Here is a 21425-nt window from a genome sequence, read left to right as displayed (position 1 = left end):
TTACCCCAAGGCAGGTTATTTCAGACAACCTCTTAATCCGTCCGATTCAAATTATCAGGTGACACCTCCCTCATCATCTGGCGAGTCGACAGCAACTCAGCTCCCTCCTTTGAAAACTGTGGCCGGGTAAGTTGTAAAACCTTTTCCTTCAATGCATCACAGAACTTGAATAAGATGTTAATCCTTTATATTTTGTTTGCAGGGTCAAAGCCAGACCCAGCAAGAAAGCTCGGGTCACCAATCCACCCGAAGACCCGGCCACTTTTGAAGAACCCAGAGGTGAACCGGAACAAACTTATGAATCGGAGGGCCCTCATCTTGAAGCCACTTCTGATGAACCGCCCCTTCAAGGCCAAAACACCAATGAACTAGCAGACGTTGAACCTGCCGTGCCTGATACTAAACCGGTAGAACCAAACCGGGCTAGTCCGGTGAGAAATACTGAAACTCCATTGTCACCAGCCAAACACACTGAAGGCCAAGGAGACGATGTTATTATTACTGGAATGGGCCACAGCTCTCCTGGCCATCCCGTCATCTTGGCTCAACATAGTGCCAAAGAAGAGCAAGCTGCTAGGGAAAAAGGAAAATGGAGCAGCGATTTATCAAGCTATGCTCATCTTAACGCTGAAGAGCTTCACTCTGGCTTCTTGAACCATCTGCACTCAAACTGGGACTATGAGGCCGGTTTGGTGAACTTGATGAAAGAGTGATATGAGGTAAATTCCTCTCCCTTTGTTTATTGATTCATAGCTGAAACACTATCCCAAGTAGCCCCCAAGGGCCATTTTATGATGTTAATCATAAACCGGGTCTTTGTAACACTTTAAGTTTCTCATCATTGATCCTCAAAATGGAAGGTCTCTAATAAGAGACAAGACTCATCTTTTATTAATTAGATAACTTTCTGCAGCATAGCCCCCAAAGGCCAGTTTAACTTGGCAAGTTAATCCGGGTTTTAATCCATACATCCGTTTTAGAACAGACGCACATTAGCCCCCAAGTGTCAAGGATAATGCTTGCATTGTTCTGGAGACTTGTATAAAATGTAGTACTTTAGAGCAAATAGGCATTAGCCCCCAGGTATGAAGTGCATAACTTGTTATACGCTTTGTACTTAGCACATATATATGCTGTTTGTTTAATATACCTTCAATGTTGCAGGCTGAACTGAGAAGCAAAGATGCCCAAAACTCTGACTTGCAAGAGAATGTGAAGTCACAACAAGCAGAAGCTGCAAAAGCCAAAGAGGAGCTGACCCAAGCCCTGGCCATAATGGAAAAGCTGAAAGAAACTTTCACCTAAGATCGTGCTAACTAGGAATCCGAAAATTTTGGTTTAACCAAAAGAGCTGAAGACGCCGAGACAGCCCTGAAACCAATTGTAGATGAACTAGCTGGTTTGAAACGACAAATCAATGCTATGACTTCTGCTATCTTTGGTAAGTATCTGCTTATGTGTTTTGCGCAAGTCAATGAACCTTATCACTGACCAGAATGTTGATAAAAATCTTTGGCAGGTACTTGGATCGCTCATCTTGGTACAGACATGCGGATGAAGCTCAAAGCGGCGTATAAATTGGTTGAACAACTGTACTCTGGGTCTCAGCGGGCTATTTTGCACGGCAGCTTACAACAAACCGGCCCCAACTTTGATTAAAGGAACACTTGAGAAGCTGGCCATGTTACTAGCCCGTATTGCCGAATTGAAGAAGGCAGCTGCCAGATCAGGAGCTTTAACCGCACTTATTTGAGCCAAAGCCTGGATTCCAGACCTTGAAGCGGATGATATCATTAAAGGATACCCAGGTGTGAAGGGAGACGGTTCAAACTTCGACAACGATGACCTCCGGCGGCTGACCAAACAGATGCGGCCAGTAGTCAGCAAGCTGGCCGATGATACAGACTTGTCCCATTTTCAACCGGTTTATGACGCTGAAGGGAAAAGATAGCCGACCGACATCCATGAAGTTGAAGAACTTGTGCCTCTGATTCGTAAGCACACTTATGCTCCTGATATTAACCCCTCCAATCTTATCCATGAAGAAGCAGTATTTCAAGCTTTAATTGGGATCTATTGGTCGACGGTTGATTTCAGCGTCTGGGGAGGGATGAAGAAGTTCCCACACCAACTGACCCTCAGCCATCAAACCGTCCAGACGGAGCGTCCTAAACCGTTCGCCGGTTTATTGGACACTGTGTGCCGATATTGTGAAAAACAATTATGCCATTGGAGCCGCTTTGAAAGCTTTTTGTAATAGGATAGCCAAAACTCCGTTATTTGCCATGCCATCGAGCATGTTTTGTAATACCTTGTGACAACTTGTGCCACCTTTTGGGATATATTTATGCATAACCCATGATGAATTGTGTTCCTGGGTACAACAACTTAAAACTATCTAGCGGTTTACCGCTAGACGGGTCATGATGTCCAAGAAGTATACAATACATAGATGAATAATCGAAGTGTTTGTATACAAAGCAATATGCATAACATACCTCATTGGTTGACCAACGGTGTATACGGCAAAGGTGTTAATACCAATCCGGAACATTGATAACCCCATCTTTATAATGCCGGTCTATATAGTAAACCGGACCGGGATAACTACCGGGTTTTCTTTATAACACTAGTGATTTAGTCAAACAAGACCGGGTCAATAAACACCGGTTTATAACTGATCGTGTGCCGACAACTTGTAGTTGAAAAGCAAGCTGGGTCAAGGATGCCGGGTTATCAAAAGATACTTATGAACTTCAACAAACAAAACTCAAAAAAGGAAAATATGCAAGGCTTTTTACGAGCTGCCAAGCTCCAAATCTAGGCTTTTCATGGGCTGCCAGGCCTCTGAGTTAAACCATTAACAAAGCCTTTTAAGATGGGCCTCCAATTAACCAATCATCATTTTAACTTTGACAAGTTCAGGGTCTATAAAAGATTGACATGTCAAACGTTCGGTGGGTCATACCAGGATTACCTGGACAGGAGTGGCTTACTTGATCAAGGCAGGTTAACCTGGGTTTTTAGGTGAATACACCAGGCTTCCAAGCCGTGGCTTGATAGCCAATTACAAGGGTCCTTTCAAACTCTTTGTTGCTTTGCAAAAAAGAGCCCCCAAGTAACTTTGTGAGCTGTGCTCAGTGTGTGCCCATGTTTGAGTATGTGCTTTATGCAACACTCTCTTTGGCTCCATATATTTTTCTTTTGTGGCTTAAATTCCTACCAAGAGGTGTAGCTATGGTGTGATAACAACCAAGCCCCTAGCGATATCCCTTCGTGGTTTCAAAACCGATCAAGAGGTGTAGCTGTAGTTCAAATATGACCAAGCCCCTAGTGATTTCCTTTATATCCGTGTAGCTGCTAACACCGGATTAATAAAAAACTCCGCTTTGTCAGTAAACTCTTATAAGCACACACAGGATGTAAAAAGAACAGATACCCCGCTTGTAACGGAGGCTCCGGTTTATTATATGATATATACACTGTCATAAATATGTACATATGAAGAGCCTATGGCTTCAAGTATAGTAAGGCCGAAGAAGAGCTATGTTCCATGGCTGCTTGGTCTCCTCCTCCGATTGACGTGAGTCTTTGTGCTCTCGAACATTAATGAGGTAGTAAGACCTGTTGTGCAGTTTTTTGCTGACCACAAAGGGTCCTTCCCAAGCTAGGGATAACTTGTGCATATCAGTCTGATCCTGGATGAGCCGGAGCACCAAATCTCCTTCTTGAAAGGTTCTGGTTTTAACCCGGCGGCTATGATAACGTCAGAGATCTTGTTGATAAATCACCGATCATGCTGCTGCAATATCACGTTCTTCATCCAACAGGTCCAGAGAATCTTGACGTGCCTTCTCATTATCAGCTTCAACATAGGCTGTCACACGAGGCGAGTCGTGACAGATGTCACTAGGAAGAACTGCCTCCGCTCCATAAACCATGAAGAAAGGTGTGTAACCCGTAGACCTATTTGGGTGTGGTGTTGATGCTCCATAACACAGAAGGTAGCTCCTCAACCCAACAACCCGGTGTCTGCTTTAAAGGAACCATAAGCCTGGGTTTGATACCTCGTAGAATTTCTTTATTTTCCCTCTCTGCTTGACCATTAAACTAGGGGTGAGCCACCGATGCTAGGTCGAGCCGGATGTGCTCACGTTGACAAAATTCTTCCATCTCCCCTTTTGACTGGTTAGTACCATTATCAGTGTGACGCCCCAAGACCGGAGCTTCAGATGCCTTCCAGGGTTTTCGGGTTTCGTCATGTGATTTGTTTGGTCCGTTGCATTTCATCTTTGCATCACGTGCATTGCATCATGTCATCATGCCATCATCTCATAAATCTTTTGCATCTCAACTAAATAAATTGTGTGGATCTTTGATCCATTTAAATCGAGGGAAGGGTGACTTATCTTTATAACATATCCTCCCAATATTTTAGGGAGCTATATTAAACCATTCCATTTGCTTGGAATCACCCACAAACACATATGCACCATTCTTCAATTATCCTTTTATCCTTCTCAACTTCCCCTTCTTTCTTTGGGGCCTTTTAGTAAAATTGAGTGGCAATTTTACTTTACCCATAAATGTTCCAAATCTGCCCATAAATCACATATATTGTGTAGGGTCACCTCCTATAATTTCAACCCATTTGGAGTTCATTTGAATGGGTTTCGAAATTCAAACTTGTCGAGTTAAATCCAACGCGTGTGGATTTTACTTCCTCTAAAAATCGTCAGGCCTTTTTGTCAAATTCCTCGTATTTTTGCGAGTCCGGAATATTATCCATGTGTCCAAGTCCTATCCCTAACTCTTCCTTTCTTCTCTTTTTTCTTCTTTGTTATTTTCTGTTTATAGAAAATAAGAGAAATAGGAGCCCAACCAGCCATCGGGCCACCTGGGCCTCCCATCCTCCCCGTAGTCCTACAGGCCGGCCCAGTTTCCTTGCCCCTCTAAGGCCAGCCCGCACCAGCTCTAACCCTACCGATTCCCCTGCTCGATCCCTTTCTCTCCCTCGTTTCCTCCTCCCGCCGCCTCACGCATCGCACCAGGCACCAGGGAGAGAGCAGCGCTACTCCTCTTCCCCGATCCCCTCTGCCTCCTTCCTCCTCTGCCGCGCCAAGTCCCTCCTTCTCCTTCCCGAGGCCACCGCCGGTTCCCCCAAGTTCTCCCCTCCGCCAGCAGCCTCCTCCCGCGGCCGTTAATGCCGCCCCGCCGCCCGCACGACTCCATCCTCGCAGCCGCCGCGCCCTGCTGCCGCTGCCTCCATCCTCGCAGCCTGCAAGTTTCGTCTAGCGAGCGCCACTGCATTCCGCATGCCCGCGCCTCCTCCTTCCTCCGGCACCTCAAGCTCCCCTGGCCGACAGCCCCGCAGCACCAGGACGGCCTGCCCTCGCCATCGCGACCCCGCGTCCACGCCGGCCGGCCCAAGCTCGCTCTCCTCTGGCCTGGCGGCCCCTGTGTTCCTTGCGACCCTGCGCCACGCCGTCCTTCCTCGCCGCCGGCGTCCAGCCTCCCCGTGCTCGGACACCCACCTTCGAACCGAGGCCTTTGTGCCACTTCTTTTGAGTTCGTGCCAAGTCTTGCGAGACCGGGCCTCTTTGCGCATGACCACCGTAGCGTTCCGTTTCATCTTTGTCAAGTACCCTCTATGGACTGCCAAGTTCCTTTACCGGGGACTCAAACGTCTATGGAACGTGTACGCCTACCATCGTCAAAGGCCATCGAGTGAACGACTACCGACGCCGTGTTTTTTTACCAAGTTCGATGACGACCTCCGAAGAACTCGGAAACGCCAAGTACCACTACCGTCGACCCGCAAAGACCTCGTGGACGTCAAGTTTCATGTCGCGACCCCGAACATCTACGGACGTGCACGACTACCGTTGCCCGAAGAACCGCGAGTCACAAGCGCCGTGAACAACTACCGTCGCCGTGGATCCGACAAGTTCGTGAGTACGAGTACTTCCCATGACTACCCTCGAGGACATTGGTTCCATCAAGTTCGATGACAACATGGGTACAACTACCGTCGCCTTCGGAAACCTCGGATGCGTCAAGTACCTCTTTAAACGAACGTGTACCACTACTGGCGAGGACCAAAAGTACCACTACGTCCCATCGAACCCGAACCGTCTCGTTTGCACGCTTCGAAGGTATAACCCCGAGACGATGTCCGTGAATGAATGCTTGCGATGTTTGAAATGTTCGCGTTTGCACCGTGCCCGACATGTTTTCTTGCATGTTCCCCGTTGCCATACCGTCGTCTCGTGGGACACCCGTTTGCCGGGATCACCCCACCATCCTTGCATGACATGCTCTTTTCACCCTCTCTTTTGCACCGGCATCTCAATCGAGTTACCGTGGCACCCCTTTTCTTTCCGCCACGATGACAAATGCCTCATATCTTATCATGTCAACGTTTTCATAAATACTGCATAAAACTTGAACATGTCATCCGCATCATGTTAACAACATTTGAATGTTTAAAATTGTTGTTGCTTTAAATTACTAAGGCATATGGGGATTTACCGGATTCGTTATTTGTCATATCCGGTCCCATTTAAATTGTTTAGATGGTGTAGTTTTGTTATGCCCCACCTCTTGCCATGTTTTAACAACATTTAATATTGTTGGGTACCTAAACGAGATAGGACTAAATAATTGATGTGGTGTTCCGTCAATATGCAACTCGTTGCATATTGAGCTCCACTTAACTTGTAGTTTTGTTTGTGCCCTTTGCCATGCCATGCATATTTAAACCGGACATGCATCATACTTGGTTGTGCATCATGCCATGCTTATGTGGTGGTTGTTTACTATGTTGTTTGCTTCTTTCCGGTGTTGCTTCTTCGGGTTAGTTCCGATAACGTCGCGTTTGTGAGGATCCTCTCGACTACGACCATTTGACTTCTTCATGGACTCGTTCTTCTTCCTTGCAGGATTTCAGGCAAGATGACCATACCCTTGAAATCACTTCTATCTTTGCTTGCTTAGTTGCTCGCTCTTTTGTTATGCCTATGCTGCGATACCGACCACTTGCTTATCATGCCTCCTATATTGTTGAACCAAGCCTCTAACCCACCTTGTCCTAGCAAACCGTTGTTTGGCTATGTTACCGCTTTGCTCAGCCCCTCTTTTAGCGTTGTTAGTTGCAGGTGAAGATTGAAGTTTGTTCCTTGTTGGAACATGGAGATGTTTTTCCATATTGGAACATGTTTACTTGTTGGGATATCACAATATCTCTTATTTAATTAATGCATCTATATACTTGGTAAAGGGTGGAAGGCTCGGCCTTATGCCTGGTGTTTTGTTCCACTCTTGCCGCCCTAGTTTCCGTCATATCAGTGTTATGTTCCCGGATTTTGCGTTCCTTACGTGGTTGGGTAATAATGGGAACCCCTTGACAGTTTGCCTTGAATAAAACTCCTCCAGCAATGCCCAACCTTGGTTTTACCATTTGCACTAACAACCTACCACCTTCCCTTGGGTTCTGCAGACTCAAGGGTCATCTTTATTCTAACCCCCCCCCCCCCCGGGCCAGTGCTCCTCTGAGTGTTGGTCCGAACTGAGCTGCCTGCGGGGCCACCTCGGGGAAACTTGAGGGTTGGTTTTACTCGTAGCTAGTCTCATCTGAGTGTGCCCTGAGAAAGAGATATGTCCTGCTCCTATCGGGATTTGTCGGCACATTCGGGCGGTGTTGCTGGATTTGTTTTAACTTGTCGAAGTGTCTTGTAGAACCGGGATACCGAGTCTGATCGGAATGTCTCAGGAGGAGGTCTATTCCTTCGTTGACCGTGAGAGCTTGTGATGGGCTATGTTGGGACACGCCTGCTGGGATTTGAACTTTCGAAAGCCGTGCCCGCGGTTATGGGCAGATGGGAATTTGTTAATGTCCGGTTGTAGAAAACCTGAAGTTGACCTTAATTAAAATGCATCAACCGCGTGTGTAACCGTGATGGTCTCTTTCCGGCAGAGTCCGGGAAGTGAACACGGTGTTGGAGTTATGGTTGACGTAGGTTGTTCTAGGATCACTTCTTGATCATACTTTCTCGATCGTGCTTTTCCTTCTCTTCTCGCTCTCATTTGCGTATGTTAGCCACCATATATGCTAGTCGCTTGTTGCAGCTCCACATCATACCTTTTACCTTACCCATAAGCTTAAATAGTCTTGATCGCGAGGGTGCGAGATTGCTGAGTCCCCGTGGCTCACAGATACTTCCAAAACCAGTTTGTAGGTGCCGATGTAACCGAGCAGGTGACGCAACCGAGCTCAAGGAGGAGCTCGAGGAAGGTCTTGTCCTTTATGTTGTTTCGTTCTAGTTGATCAGTAGTGGAGCCCAGTTGGGGTCGATCGGGGACCGTGTCGCATTTGGGGTTCTTCTTTTATTTTGGTTCCGTAGTCGGACCCTGATTGTATCTGGATGATGTAATGCTTTATTCATGTAATTGTGTGAAGTGGCGATTGTAAGCCAACTATGTATCTCTTTCCCTTATGTATTACATGGGTTGTGTGAAGATTACCTCACTTGCGACATTGCTTTCAATGCGGTTATGCCTCTAAGTCGTGCCTCGACACGTGGGAGATATAGCCGCATCGAGGGTGTTACAATCAGTTATAATGCTGTGTGGAAAACCAAACCGAAATATCACCTTTTTGATGAATTGAATCGCCGTGGCTGCATCACACTTGCTGACTGGCTCTTCTTCCACCCATTTGGTGAATTTATCAACTGCTACTAACAGGTGGGTCTTTTTGTCCTTGGATCGCTTGAAGGGTCCAACCATATCAAGCCCCCAAGTCACAAACGGCCAAGTTATTGGAATCATCCTCAACTCTTGAGCCGGAATGTGCGCACGGCGGGCGAATTTTTGACACCCGTCACATCTCTTGACTAAATCCTCCGCATCAGCATGTGCTGTCAACCAGTAAAAACCGTGGCGAAAAGCTTTAGCAACCAAAGACCTTGAACCGGCATGGTGACCGTAGTCCCCTTAATGGATTTCTCACAAAATCTCACAACCCTCTTGAGGAGAAACACAACGCTGAATTGCTCCTGAAATGCTGTAGCGATGTAACTCCCAGTTGAGTATGGTCATGGACTTGGAATGCCGGATTATCTGTCGAGCCAACGTTTCATCGTCTGGTAACTCACCCCGGTTCATGTAAGCCAGATATGGGATTGTCCAATCTAGTATGGCATGTAAAGCTGCCACCAACTGAGCCTCCGGACCAGGAATAGCCAAATCTTCTTCGGTTGGTACCTTGACTGACGGATTATGCAATACGTCAAGAAAGACATTTGGCGGAACCGGTTTACACTGGGAACCAAGACGACTTAAAGCGTCCGCCGCTTCATTCTTCCGCCGGTCTATATGGTCCACCTGATAACCCTTAGAGTGACCAGCCACTGTGTCCACCTCTCGCCGATATGCAGCCATGAGTGGGTCCTTAGAATCCCAAGTGCCAGACACCTGTTGAGCCACTAGATCTGAATCGCCGAAGCACTTAACCCGGCTTAAATTCATCTCCTTAGCCATCCGGAGACCGTGGAGAAAAGCCTCATATTCAGCTGCATTGTTAGTACAAGGGAACATTAATCAGAGGACATAACAAAACTTGTCACCTCGTGGGGAAGTTAGTATGACTCCAGCCCCCGAGCCCTCCAACTGTCTGGACCCATCAAAATGAATAGTCCAATATGTATTAGCTGGTTTCTCTTCAGGTGCCCGTAACTCTGTCCAATCATTGATGAAATCCACGAGTGCCTGGGATTTGATCGCTGTGCGGGGTATATATTTGATCCTATGAGGTCCAAGCTCAATAGCCCACTTGGCAATCGGGCCAGTTCCTTCTCTGTTTTGAATGATATCTCCCAGAGGAGCTGAACTGACCACTGTGATGGGATGGCCCTGAAAATAATGTTTAAGCTTCCGGCTTGCCATAAACACTCCAGACACCAGCTTCTGCCCATGCCGATACCTCTGCTTTGACTCAATGAGTACCTCACTGATATAATAAACCGGCCGTTGAACCGGATATTCTTTGCCAAGCTCCTTGTGCTCTACCATAATAGCTACGCTAACATCCCGGGCATTAGCAGCCACATATAGCAATAACGGCTCTTTATCGATCGGTGCTGCAAGCACGGGTAGTTCAGCTAACTGCCTCTTCAGATCCTCGAACGCTTTATTAGCTTCCTCGCTCCAGACAAAGTTATTTGTTTTCTTGAGAATTTGATATAAAGGGATGGCCTTCTCTCCAAGGTGACTGATAAACCGGCTCAAGGCTGTAATCCGGTCGACCAGACATTGAACGTCATTGATACACGCCGGTTTAGCCAAAGATGTAATTGCTGAAATCTTTTCCGGATTAGCCTCAATGCCTTTGTTTGACACCAGAAAACCCAAGAGCTTGCCTGCCGGGACACCAAAGACACACTTCTCCGGATTGAGCATCATCTTGTAAACCCGGAGGTTGTCAAAGGTTTCTCTCAGATCATCTATCAATGTTTCCTCCTTTCTGGATTTTATCACAATATCATCCACATATGCATGAACATTGCACCCAATTTGTTTATGAAGGCAATTCTGAACACAGCGCTGAGAAGTTGCCTGGGCACTCTTGAGTCCAAAGGGCATGGAGACATAGCAGAAGGCTCCCAACGGAGTTATGAAAGTTGTCTTCTCCTGGTCCTTAACCGCCATTTTGATCTAATGATAACCAGAGTAAGCATCCAGAAAACACAAACGGTCACAACCTGCCGTAGCATCAATTATCTGATCAATGCGAGGGAGAGCAAAGGGGTCTGGAGGGCAAGCCTTGTTTAAATCTTTGTAATCCACACACATACTCCAAGTGCCATTTTTCTTGAGAACCAGCACCGGATTAGCCAACCACTCTGGATGAAAAACCTCTACAATAAACCCTGCGGCCAACAAACGGGCTACCTCTTCACCGGTAGCCTTACGCCTTTCTTCATTGAAGCGGCGGAGAAACTGCCGGACCGGTTTAAACTTAGGATCAATGTTAAGTGTGTGCTCAGCGAGTTCCCTCGGTACACCTGGCATGTTAGAAGGTTTCCATGCAAAGATGTCCCGGTTCTCACGGATGAACTCGATGAGCGCGCTTTCCTATTTGGGATCTAGGTTAGCGCTGATGCTGAATTGCTTGGATGAGTCACCAGGAACAAAATCAATCATTTTAGTATCTGTAGCCGATTTGAACTTCAACGCCGGATCATGTTCCATAGTCGGCTTTTTCAAAGAGGTCATATATGCCGGATCAACTTGCTCCTTATAGAATTTCAACTCTTCCGTGGCACAAACCGACTCAGCATAAGCCGCATCACCTTCCTCACACTCCAAAGCAATCTTTCTGCTTCCATGTACTGTGATAGTCCCCTTATGACCTGGCATTTTAAGCTGTAGATAAACATAACATGGCCTCGCCATGAATTTAGCATAAGCCGACCGCCCAAACAAGGCCTGGTACAGACTTTTGATCTTTACCACCTCAAACATCAATGTTTCTGACCTTGAATCATAATCATCTCCAAAAGCTACCTCTAAGGCTATCTTGCCAACAAGATGTGCAGACTTACCAGGCACCACACCATGAAAGATCGTATTTGACGGTTTAAGATTCTTATCTGTCAACCCCATATGGCGGAATGTATCATAATATAGAATGTTGATACTACTTCCCCCATCCATGAGCACTTTAGTAAACTTGTATCCCCCAACTTTGAGGGGCTACCACCAGGGCCAAGTGACCCGGATTATCAACCCGGGGTGGGTGATCCTCTCTACTCCACAAAATAGGTTGCTCAGACCAGCGTAAATACTGAGGCACTGCCGGTTCAACAGAGTTTACTGCCCTCTTGTGAAGCTTCTGATCACGCTTACACAAACTAGTAGTGAAGACATGATATTGCCCGCTATTTAGCTGCTTGGGATTGCTCTGGTAACCCGTTTGCTACTGTTGCTGATTCCCCTGATGGTTGTAGCCTCCCTGGTTGCCTTGGTGCCCTTGATTGATGTGTCCAGTTTAGTTGCCTTGAAACCCTAAACCGGAACCACCACCTCCGTAACCCGGCCATCGAAACCTCCTCCTGAACCGCCGGGCGGGCCGTTATCATTCTAGAACATATTGGAATTCTTGAAATCCCGCATGATATAACAGTCCTTCCAAAGATGCGATGCTGGCTTCTCCTTTGATCCATGCTTTGGACAGGGCTAATTTAATAGGCACTCCAAATTGGGGCCTGAACCTCCACCCCTCTGGGGCTGCTTGCCCTTACGGTGCTGGCCATTCTCCTGAGAATTGGTGTTAGCAACAAAGTCCAAGCTGCTGTCGGCCTTGCGCTTACCACTATTTCCATGGCCTGCCGGATTATGCTGCTCACCCTTGGCGTTGACGTTCTTCTTACCTTTCCCCGGTTTGTCCTCCTCTGAATCCGGGTCCTTGGTATTATCTGAATCGGTGTATTTAACGAAAGAGGCCATGAGCGTTGACATATCATTGCAGTGACGTTTGAGCCTTCCTAACTTCTTTTTGAGTGGTAGGAAATGGCAATTGCCCTCTAATGTTAACACTGCGGTCTCTGCATTGATATGATCTGATGAATGCAAAATCGCTGTGACCCGTTTGACCCAATGGGTCATGGACTCCCCTTCCTCTTGGACACAAGCGGCCAGGTCCACGATTGACATCGGCTGCTTACAAGTATCTTTGAAGATCTGGATAAACCGGTGCTTCAATTCAGCCCATGATCCGACAGAGTTGGTCGGTAAGCTCTTCAACCAAGTACGAGCTGTTCCTTCCAACATCATGGTGAAATATTTAGCACACACTGCCTCATCCACATCTAACATCTCCATTGCCATCTCATAGCTTTCCACCCACGCCTCTGGTTGTAAATCGGCGGTGTAATTTGGTACCTTACGAGGTCCCTTGAAGTCCTTGGGCAGTTTCACATTACGCAAAGCGGGGGTGAGGCACAGCACCCCTAAGGAACTGAATACCACACCTGGCTCTACTGAAGCGGTAGGGTGAACCGGAGTATGTTGTCGTGCTCCATGTCGAGCTGCTAACTCGGCCTCCCGACGTGCGCGGCCATGGTCCACAACATCCTGTGCATTAGCACCTCCCCCTGCCGGGTTGTTTCCTCGCGGCGAATTCCGGCGATGTGCATAGCTTGACACAGCCGGTTCATCCTCAATGTGTCTGCTACAGCTCCGGCTTGGACGGGGAGTGGAATGAGTCCTCTCACGACTGTGTGAATATGCCTGCTGTTGATTTAGCGCTGTTTGAAGGAGATCTCTGGCCCGACGTGCTTCAACCGCAACTGGTGACTCGCCGTCGGTTGGGAGGGCTGCCAAGCGTGAAGTGGCAGCCACAATATTGTCCAACGGGTTGGAATAATGCCCGGGAGGTGTTGTCACATACTGCGGCACAACGTTGTTCTGGCGAGGCGGGTCCATCGTGCGTGGCTGAACCGGCGCTCCTGTTCCCGGTGCCTCCGCCCAGTTTAGTATGGGTTCGTTACCAGCTCCTGCTGCTAGTGTGTTGAAGAGATTTTGCGGCTCATAAACCAACGGGAGACGCGATCGGTACCTTCTTCTCATGACTTCCTCGGAAGCATTCTGATCCAGCCTAATCCGGTAGGCCTGTGCTTCCAATTCAGCCCGTTCTGTAGCCATCCCAGCGTTCTCCGTCGCCAGGTCTGCTTGAGCCTGAGTTATCTAATCTTTCACCTTTGCAATCTCCGCATTATGTTGATCCCTGGCTGCTGCATCCACCTCTGCGGCCATCAACGTTGCCAAAGCGTCGAACAAATCAGACAGGACTTGGGCTGGAGGCGGCGCAGAGCTTCCTGCACCTGCCGGCGTGGCCGTTGTTGAACCGGAGAGTATTGCTGCGGCGGCTGATGAATGAGGAGCTGATTGTGTGCCGGCCATGAAGATGGCGGCCCGGTTGGCAGATCAGGGGAATTTGGAATACTGTTGCCCTCGGATCCTCCATCAACCCGGCCGTCCTGCGACTGATAAAGCGATTCAGTCTCTCCAGAAGACTCGTCATCAGAACAAACCACGGTCTCTTCATCGGACGCTGGCCCGTCCTCGTGTCTCGCACCATGGATGACACCTATGAAAACATGCCTCGTCATGGGCTGAACCGGCGAAGAACTTGCACGCCGAGGCATTTCGATGATGTCGGTGCAGATGTCCGGCTCAGGGGCCGGTTCGCCGATCTTGCCAATGAAGAAGTGAATCCCACCAAAGGGGACCCGGTACCCATATTCGATTGAATCGACCTCGGGACCCCATCCTGCGATGTCGATGTAGAGCTTGCCGCGACGACTCTTCATCATCCGGCCCACAGCATATCCCTTGAGTCCATCAAAGCTGCCCTTTAAGAACTCGAAACCATCGTGCGATAGCCCCACGATGGGCGCCAACTATCGTGGGTTTGTCACGGCAGATGTCCTTGTGAAAGGACTTAGTCATGGAGCCATCACTACGGGTTAGCTTAAAGGGGTTAAACCGGACAAGGGGACACGGGGAGTTTTATACTAGTTCGGCCCCTTCAAGGAAGGTAAAAGCCTACGTCTAGTTGTGATTGGTATTGCTAGGGTTTCGAAGGCCAGCTCTCGAGTTGTTGTTCGTCCCTAAACCGCTGCCGGGTCGTCCCTTTATATACATAGGTTGACGCCCGCCGGGTTACAGAGTCCCGAAGCCGGATCATAAACGTGTCTGGTTCGGTCTCTATCATTCCTATCTTACAACACAAGTTACATGACCAGGTCGGTTTACATCTACAGGCTTTAACCCGCCTTTGGGCCTTGGGCCTTCGTAAAGCGCCTTCATTCATGCATCTTCATGAGCTTCTAATCTTCAAGGAGTTAACCCGGCTACTCCTGGCCAATTTACATCCAGTAGTACTATCCCCAACAAGGTGGTTAAGATCAAGAGCCCATATCATGCTCTGTTTGGGCGACCGGCTTATGCCAAGTTCATGGCTCGGCCGTGTTACGTATATTTACAGCTCAAGATGCCGGGTCATAAGGGCACCATTACAGTACATGGGAGCCGGAAGATAGCCTTGGAATGTGAAGAAGGTGATGCTGCCTATGCTGAATCTGTTTGTGCAACAGAGGAGTTAAAATTCTACAAGGATCATGTTGACCCGGTAGACATGACGTCATTAAAGAAACCAACAACAGAGCATGAGCCGGAGTTGAAATTCAAATCAGCTAATGACACCAAGATGGTTGACTTTATACCTAGCGACTCATCCAAAGAGTTCATCATCAGTGCAAACTTGGATCCGAAATAGGAAAGCGCACTCATCGAGTTCATCCGTGAGAACCGGGACATCTTTGCATGGAAACCTTCAGACATGTCGGGTGTCCCGAGGGAACTCGCTGAGCACACTCTTAACATTGATCCAAAGTTCAAACCTATCAGACAGTTCCTCCGATGGTTAAATGAAGAAAGGCGCAAGGCCATTGGGGAAGAGGTGGCCCGGCTCTTGGCAGCCGGGTTCATTGTGGAGGTCTTTCACCCAGAGTGGTTGGCTAACCCGGTGCTTGTACTCAAGAAGAATGGCACCTGGCGTATGTGTGTGGATTACACAGATCTGAACAAGGCTTGTCCGGCTGATCCTTTTGCTCTCCCCCGTATTGATCAGATCATTGATGCTACGGCGGGTTGCGCACGGTTGAGTTTCTTGGATGCTTATTCCGGTTATCATCAGATTAAGATGGCAGTCAAGGATCAAGAGAAGACAACTTTTATAACTCCTTTTGGAGCTTTCTGCTATGTGTCTATGCCTTTTGGGCTTAAGGGCGCCCAGGCGACTTACCAGCGGTGTGTACAGAATTGTCTTCACAATCAAATTGGATGCAATGTTCATGCTTATGTGGATGATATAGTGGTGAAATCCAGGGAAGAGGAAACCTTGGTCACGGACCTGAAAGAGACTTTTGATAATCTCCAGGTTTACAAAATGATGCTCAACCCGGCCATGTGTGTTTTTGGAGTGCCAGCCGGCAAGCTCTTGGGTTTTTTGGTGTCTAACCGAGGTATTGAAGCTAACCCGGAGAAAATCAAGGCAATTACATCCCTAGCCAAACCAACCTGCGTCAATGATGTTGAGCGGCTGGCGGGTTGTGTGGCTGCTTTGAGCCGTTTCATAAGCCGGTTAGGGGAAAAGGCTATGCCTCTGTATTAGTTGATGAAGAAAACAGATGTTTTTGTTTGGAGCGATGCTGTGAATGCTGCTTTTGAAGATCTGAAGGCACAGCTGGCTGAGCCGCCGGTCCTGGCTGCTCCAATTGAGAAAGAGCCGCTATTGTTATACGTGGCTGCCAACTCACGGGCTGTTAGTGTGGCTATTGTGGTAGAACTCAAGGAGGCTGGCAAAGAGCATCCGGTTCAACTGCCGGTTTATTATGTCAGTGAAGTGTTAATCGAATCTAAGCAACAATATCCACATTGGCAGAAGCTTGTTTATGGGGTGTTCATGGCAAGCCGGAAGCTTAAGCATCACTTTCAGGGACATCCCATCAATGTGGTTAGCTCTGCTCCTTTAGGAGACATTATTCAAAACAAAGAAGCCACTGGGCGAGTCGCCAAGTGGGCAATTGAGCTTGGGTCTCATGGGTTGAAGTATGTTCCACGTACTGCAATTAAGTCTCAAGCCCTGGTTGACTTCATCAATGACTGGACAGAGATGCAGATGCCAGAGGAGAAGCCAGACAACACATATTGGACTATTCATTTTGATGGGTCCAGGCAATTGGAAGGCTCGGGGGCTGGAGTCGTGCTAGCTTCCCCACGAGGTGACAAATTTTGTTATGTGTTACGGTTGATGTTTCCTTGCACTAACAACACAGCAGAGTATGAAGCCTAGCTCCATGGTCTTCGAGTGGAAAAAGAGATGTGCTTGAGCCGGGTCAGATGTCTGGGTGACTCGGATCTAGTGGCTCAACAAGTATCTGGCAAGTGGGAGTCTAAGGACCCTCTCATGGCGGCTTATCACCGAGAGGTTGATGCTGTTGCAGGACATTTTAAAGGTTATCAGGTGGAACACATTGACCGTCGAAAGAATGAAGCACCTAATGCTTTAAGCCAGCTGGGGTCTCAACGTAAGCCGGTGCCACCTAACACCTTTTTGGATGTTTTGCATAACCCCTCTATCAAATTGCCCACCGAAGAAGATTTAGCTGTTCCTGACCTGGAGGCGCAGTTGGTAGCGGCTCTTCATGTCATCCCATATTGGACGGTGCCGTTCTTGGCTTACATGACCCGGGGAGAGTTGCCAGCGGATGAGACCCTGGCTCGATAGATAACCCGGCGGTCTAAGTCCATGAAGATTTCAGATGGAGAGTTGTTTCATCGCAGTGTTTCCGGAGCGTTTCAGCGATGTGTTTCCCCCAAAGAAGGTCAAGAAATCCTTCGTGAGATCCATGAAGGCGATTGTGGTCATCACGCCGGGTCAAAATCTTTAGTGGCCAAGGCGTTGCGTCACGGTTTTTACTGGTTGACGGCTCACCCTGATGCAGAAGATCTGGTCAGTAGATGTGATGGATGTCAGAAGTTTGCACAACGAGCGCATGTGCCGGCTCAAGAACTCCGGATGATTCCAATCAATTTGCCTTTTGCGGTCTGGGGGCTTGACATGGTGGGACCTTTCAAAAGGTCTAAAGATAAAAAGACGCACCTCCTAGTAGCAGTTGATAAGTTCACTAAGTGGGTTGAGGCGGAGCCTGTGAGTAAGTGTGACACAGCCACGACGGTTCAGTTCATGAAAAAAGTGATCTTCCATTTAGGTTTTCCACACAGTATCATCACAGACAATGGCACCAATCTGTCTCAAGGAGCTATGGAAGAGTATTGTCAGCGAGAGCACATCCGGCTTGATGTTTCTTCTGTGGCTCATCCTCAATCCAATGGTCAAGCTGAGAGAGCCAATCAGGAAATTTTGAAAGGGCTAAAACCCTGGCTTATGGTTCCTTTACAGCGAACGCCGGGTTGTTGGGTAGAGGAATTACCTTCAGTATTATGGAGTATCAATACTACACCCAATAGGTCTACAGGTTACACACCTTTCTTCATGGTTTATGGAGCGGAAGTAGTGTTGCCTAGTGACATCCGTCATGACTCGCCCCGTGTGGCGGCTTATGTTGAAGCTAACAATGAAAAGGCCAGACAGGATGCACTTGACTTGTTGGATGAACAAAGAGACTTAGCAGCGGCCCGGTCAGCAATTTATCAACAGGACCTGCGTCGTTATCACAGCCATCGGGTCAAGTCCAGGACATTTCAGGAAGGCGACTTGGTGCTCCGGCTTATCCAGGATCTGTCATATGCACACAAGCTATCCCCACCTTGGGAAGGACCCTTTGTGGTCAGTAAGAATTTAAACAACGGGTCATATTACCTCATTGACATTCGAGAGCACAAAGACTCATGTAAGTTAGAGGAAGAGACCCGCCGGCCGTGGAACATTGCTCAACTTCGGCCATACTACACCTAAGCCACCGGCGCTCATCATGTACATACGTTCACGTTGTATATACTATGATAAGCAATAAAGTAAGACCATCGGTCTCTTTTCTTTTCAAATACTATGCATCTTTATTATTTCTTATTCACAAATGACTATTAAGGAGCTGATCATATTTGAATCAAGTTTAACCTTTTTGGACCAGCTCATGATCGTATCCGAATCTAGCTGCAAATCTCATGGTCACTTGGGGGCTTCCTATTCAAACATAGGTCATATTCGAACCAAAGAGAACATAGCTGTCGTAACTCTCTTGATCGGCTCAAGGCCAAACACACTTGGGGGCTTCTTGATCGTATCCGAATCATAGCTTAACCCCTTTTGAGTCCAACTTGGATCGTATTCGAATCAGGGTCGTTCAAAACCTCTCAAGGTCATTTGGGGGCTTCCTATTCAAACATAGGTCGTATTCAAACCAAAGAGAACATAGCTGTCGGTACCCTCTTGATCGGCGCAACGCCAAAGCCACTGGGGGCTATATGGTCGTATTCGAACCTTAGCTTAAGCCCTTTGGTCCGGTTTACTGATCGTATTCGGATCAGAAACCCCCAACCTTTTGAATATAGAGTTAAAATTATGTTGCTTGCCCTTTAGCTTTTGTTGTTTCAATATTACAAATAAGATAGCCTGGTTTTCTTAACCGGCTCAATTATTGGACAACACAGCCGCCCGGGTTATTCAAGTTGGTGGTTCAAGGATCCAAAGGTACGAGCTACTAAGATATGATGATCATTGGGTATTCAAGAAGTATTAACTTTTCATACATATTGAATTATCAAGTTCATCACCCGGATTATTTAAACCGGCGATCTAAGGATCAACAAGGACAAGGTATGGTTCTTACTCATACGCGCTTACCTGATGTGTTAACTCAAGAGTTATTATTAAGCCTTATCCTTTATTTATATTTGTCTCTGCTTTTTATTGAGGTAAATATATGGGCTGTAAATTAGGTGTTTAACCCCGTTTGGTTCTAAACCGCCTTGCAAGTTTTTTTCCTTGTATTCACAGGAACAGAGTTCAAACATTGCACAGACAAACATTAAACAATGCATACATTGACATCTGAAACACAGATTCACATATAAGTATTTTATGCACGATGGCACAAGCAAACAGGTGGTGTTTTAACAGCTAAGCTATTACAAGGCTTTATAAGCCCATGAAGATGATCATTGTCCCTCCCTCTCCGGTTCACCATCTTGAGTCTGCTGGAAGTTGGGTTTTGACCAGTCAAATCCATTCATGGCAACAAATTCGGCCTCGTCGTCAATCAGGCCGACCGGGTCAACCTCCGGGGCAAATGTATTTTCTCTCACTGGTGGGATCAAGTCTGTTACTTTATATGAGGGAGGGGCCATCTTCTTATTCTCACTATCAAAACCCGGCTGATACTTGTCCACATTGGTGTCATCTCCAAGACTAGTCGCCTGAGGCCGGACTTCACGGACGCACGCTATAAAGTCATCCTGATCAAAAGGAGACCCATCCTCCTTCACGGTAGGATAGCCCCTTGCCACGTCCGCCGGGTCTAGGTCTGGCACCCAAGCCTTGGAGCGGCTTAGGGCAGTCAAAGCTCCGGCTCGCGGCAGGAGCGTTTTACTTCTTCGAACCTGGCAGGAAGGATGGACAGCTTCTTCAGGACGTCACTGATCTGGTTAGATCCTTGATTAGCAGGAGAGATGGCAGCCAGAGCCCGTTGTGCGCCGATATACAATTGTGCAACTAAAGTGTATACTGCCTTCAGCTTAATCAACGGGTCTTGGTTCAGATTCTTACTTCGCGGACCTGCATATATTTTTAACAGAGTCAATTGGCAGATTATACTCCGGTTTGGCAAAAAATATACGAAAGGTCAAATCAGGTAGCTTACCAAAGATAGCAGCAACCATCTGGGACACCCGGCCCTTTAAACCATTCAGCTCCGTTGAAATTTCTTTCAGAGCTGTTTCGGCTGTCTCAGCTCGTTGGGTCAGAAGTGTTTTCTCATTTTCCCAAGTCTTCTCTTTGGCAGCAAAGCTGGTCTTCAAATTTTCCATTGCAGAAAGGCTTATTTTTGCAGTTTGGAGGTGGAAGATTTGATTTCTGACTCTTGACTCGCTAGCCGGGTCTTTGCGTCAGTCAATTGAGAGTTCAATTCAGACAATGCATTCTGTGAAACGTTCAGATAAGTCAAGACTTGGTTTCAAACTCCAGTACCCAAATTCAAGATTCAAGTCCGAAGTACTTTACGAATAAACCACTTGACACTTGGGGGCTAATGTATGCCAAATCAAATTTTTACGACTCTAACAACATATTTAAAGTCCCAAGTCCTTTACAAAGTAACAGCACTTGGCACTTGGGGGCTAATGTACGCAGTTCAGCAAGTTTATCAAGGTTAAACCGGAGTGTTAAGTACTTTGAAGACGGTTTTAAATTCTAAGGTACCGACTCATTAATGATCAAAATAAACCGGTCCTTGGGGACTATGGGTGAAGTTTTGTTCTATCAATATCAGGCAAAGATTCAGAGGTAAAAGTCTCAGCCTATATTTTAAAGTCTACAGGTTATTCCGTTTCTCTCATAATCTGAAGACTTGGGGGCTGAAGGAATATTGGTAAACCGAAAACAACATACCTCATACTTCAACTGAAGCTGCTTGACCATCTCGATCTCAGACTCATGACTGGAGTGTACATGACTGAGATAGCCAGATAAGATATCACTGGCATTGAGACGGTCATAGTTGGCAACATCAAAGCGAACCTTCTGCCTCTCCAATGCTTCTTGCTTTGCTGTACACCGAGCCAGCACCATTGGGTTCCCCGGCTCAACAAAGCGGCTCCCAGTAATTTGAACATCTTGAGCA

This window comes from Triticum urartu, chromosome 5A, assembly GCF_056163025.1.
Source record: "Triticum urartu cultivar PI428250 chromosome 5A, HENAU_Tu73, whole genome shotgun sequence".
NCBI lineage: Eukaryota > Viridiplantae > Streptophyta > Magnoliopsida > Poales > Poaceae > Triticum > Triticum urartu.
The sequence above is the reverse complement of the archived record's forward strand: the minus strand, read 5'-3'. Positions refer to the sequence as shown.